Raw genomic sequence first — 3821 nt, 5'->3', positions numbered from 1 at the left:
GCGGCGGCGGGTGGCGGCGTGCCACGTGGCAGGCGCGGGCTGGACGGGAGTGGCGGCTGGACGTGTCCGGCCGTTGGCGGACATGTCCGGCGGCGCGGAAGGGATGGATCTAGGGTTTCAGGGGTTTGGACTGCGAAAATTTCGGGGAGAGCACATATTTATAGGTAGAGGGAGCTAGGAGAGTCCAAATGAGGAGCGGTTTCGCCCACACGATCGTGATCGAACAACCGAGAGCATGGAAGAGACTTAGATGGGTTTTGGGCCACTTTGGAGAGGTGTTGGGCTGCAAGACGAAAGGGGGTTTCGACTACGTGGTTAACCGTTGGAGTATCAAACGACCTCCAAATGGCACAAAACTTGACAGGCGGTCTACCGGTGCTATACCAAGGCCGCTTGACAAGACTCGGTCCATTCCGAGAACGTTTAACACCTGCTCACGAAGAGAGGCAAGAAGGGGACGCCGGATGACATAGGAGCGCCGGATTGCAAAACGGACAACGGGGAAAATGCTCGGATGCATGAGACGAACACGTATGCAAAATGAAATGCACATGATGACATGATAAAATGCAACACGCAAGCAAATGACATGGCAATGACAACAAATAACTAGCGGACACCTGGCGCATTGAATCTGGGGCGTTAGAACACTCCTCCACTAACAAGAGATCTCGTCCCGAGATCTTAGGACCGAGACGGAAGGGAAAATGGATGAGGTGAAACAAGAACTGAAGAGAAGAAGCAAAGAATCGAGAGCACTCGAGAATAAGAGAGGAACGACGAGAATGACGAGAATCGGAAGCTCACGGAATCAGATAGACTATGAAACCACTCCGGTTAGAATAAGATAAGAAAACGAATAAGACTGAAAGGATTAAGGCAGCACTCCGGTTGAACAAGGAAAGAATAGAACACGAACTTTACAAGATGGGATGGCACTTGACGACATAAGCAATGCAATGCCTCCGAAAGAATTGAGAGAATGGAATGAAAAGAACTTAGAAGGAAGCGTTGAACGGAGTTGTTGAGAAAATCAACAACGAAAGAATAAGCTTGTTGTGGACTTATGGATAACATCTCAGAAATTATGAGGTGATAACCAGCCGCAAACGGAAATGATTAGATAGCTTAGAAGAACGAAGAAATGCAAAACTCCACTTCAAAAGAATACGGAGAATTAATTGCCCTTCGAGACGCGAGAAGAAAAGATACTTGAACTCCTCCAACAAAATCTTGATGAACTCTTGAAGAACAGATTAAATCATGAAGAACCACCATGAAGAACTCCGGTAACAAAAGGATGACGAGATAAGATTGAAGGATGAAAGAATAAGATGAGCCTTGCGATGATTCAAATAGAGGTTCCGACAAAATGGCCGAGGAAATTTGAACTCCGGAAAAGAAAAGATGAAAGCACTTGAACTAGAATTTATTCATCAAGAATAAACTCCGAAGGAAGGGATTAATTACTTGGATGGAATAAGAATAAGATTTATTGTATGCTTATCCTTCATCAAATTAAATTGATGACAAGCAATGGATTTTGCATATTACTTATTCTTATTGAAAAAGGATTGAGAAGTGACATATCACAAACTTGAGAAGGTCTTCATGAACCACCGGTAGGATTGAAAAGAACGAATGAATTAATATGATAATCAAAGCAAAATAATCTTGAACGAACCGCCGTAAGAATTGGAAAATGACTGATGAAAGAGAATGAATCACTGGGAAGAAACAATATGTTTGAGGGGGATTTAGATGCAAAAGAACAACGAGATCATGAGCTGATTAAAGAACGCTTGAATGAAGCACCAGGATAATTAGATAACGGTAGCTGAAATCTGAGGACGAAGAATTCTTCTGGAACGATGGCCTCCGGTGAAAAGAAATGGGAAAAGAACTTCTGACATTCTCCGGATGGGTGAAAAGAATATCTGACAAATGGAATAATTCAATACTGATAACATGAAGCTAGAACCATGAATCTTTGGGAGAACGGGCAAGATTTAGAGGAAAAACTCTTCTTCGATCTTCAAATGGCAACGAGAAACACCACCAAAATTACTGAGATACTCCGGGAAAATGAAAAACGAAGGGATTGAGCCAACAATGAAAAGAATTTGAAAACGATCTTAGAGATGGCATCTGACTGATGAAATTCATTCTTACGTCAAACTTGAAAAGAATTTGAGAATAACTCCGGGGGAATTAGAGAAGTGAGGTAAGATCCTGGGAAAAGACCTGTGGGTTATGGGCCCACTGAAGAGATAACACTGTTGAAAAGGATTCTTGAAAAGATAGATGATACACCGGAACAATTGAAATATTTGAATGAGGTGACAACCTCGAATTAACTCGGACACAAACAAATCTCCTGAGATGTCTTGAACATTCTGGAAGGATAAACTGGCGAGAGACGAACGAACAAGGAGAACACTTGATCCAGGGAAAGAATGTGATTAACCCGAAAAACTTGAATTGAGTCCACCGGAAAAGAAAGGGATGAAGAATGACGAATGAGACAAGAATTCACCGGTTGAAACAATTGACGAAAGACTAAAGAGGCTCCACACGAATGAAATTGATGGTCAGAACAGACTCAGGCTCCGGGAAGAAGAGGGTGGGAGGGCGGGAAAACAAAGGCAACTTAGAAGGGGGAACCGACGAATATCTTGAAGAGGAACACCGGTTGAAAGAAAGCAAAGGCTTCGCACGAGTAGGATGGATACTCGATTACGGACTCCGGCTCCGAGAAGAAGAAGGGTGGGCGGGTGGGAAAAGAAAACATTGAGGATTGAACTTGGCAACAAAGAAGAGGCTCGAGTCAACTTAACGAGAAATGCACCGCATGAAAAGAGCTAATAACCAACGATCGGAAAACCAACTGCGTGATCCTAAAGAAAATTTGAAGGGGAAGAGAAGTAATTCAAAACACCTATGTCAAGATTTCTCACCAGAGCGACGAGGGGACTGAGGAGTAAAAAGAATTCCTACTCTCCGATATAACTAGACTCCGAAAACAGTTTATTCTAGACTCAACATCGGCCAAACTACACGATCAATCAAGGGGGCTCCTAGGGTCGGTCGAGGCTCTGATACCAACTTGTCACTCCCAAGGATAGACCCGCATATTGAAACACTTTTGCAAGGTGGATATCATTACATCAACATTCCATAATAGATGGGGATACATACATAAGGAATACAAAGCCACACGAATACAATATCACAATACATAAGAGCATCATCCGACTACCGATGGGACACAAACAGAAACTCAAACGACATACACCCTACTAGCCCAGGCTGCCGACCTGGAACCTATCCCCTGATCGAAGAAGAAGCAGAAGAAGAACTCCAAGACAAGCAAACATCGCTCTCGCGTCAAGATCATCGCATAAACCTGTACCTGCAACTGTTGTTGTAGTAATCTGTGAGCCACGAGGACTCAGCAATCCCATTACCATGGGTATCAAGACTAGCAAAGCTTAAAGGGAAAGGAAGGGGTAAAGTGGTGAGGCTGCAGCAGCGACTAAGCATATATGGTGGCTAACATACGCAAATAAGAGCGAGAAGAGAGCAAACGGAATGGTTGTGAAGCTAGCAATGATCAAGAAATGATCTTGAACTCCTACTTACGTCAAACATAACCCAAAGACCGTGTTCACTTCCCGGACTCCGCCGAGAAGAGACCATCATGGCTACACACGCGGTTGATGCGTTTTACTTCGGATCTGGTGTCAAGTTATCTACAACCGGACATTAACAAATTCCCATCTGCCTATAACCACAGGCACAGCTTTCGAAAGATTATACCC

Source organism: Triticum dicoccoides, chromosome 4B (assembly GCF_002162155.2).
Source record: "Triticum dicoccoides isolate Atlit2015 ecotype Zavitan chromosome 4B, WEW_v2.0, whole genome shotgun sequence".
NCBI lineage: Eukaryota > Viridiplantae > Streptophyta > Magnoliopsida > Poales > Poaceae > Triticum > Triticum dicoccoides.
The sequence above is the reverse complement of the archived record's forward strand: the minus strand, read 5'-3'. Positions refer to the sequence as shown.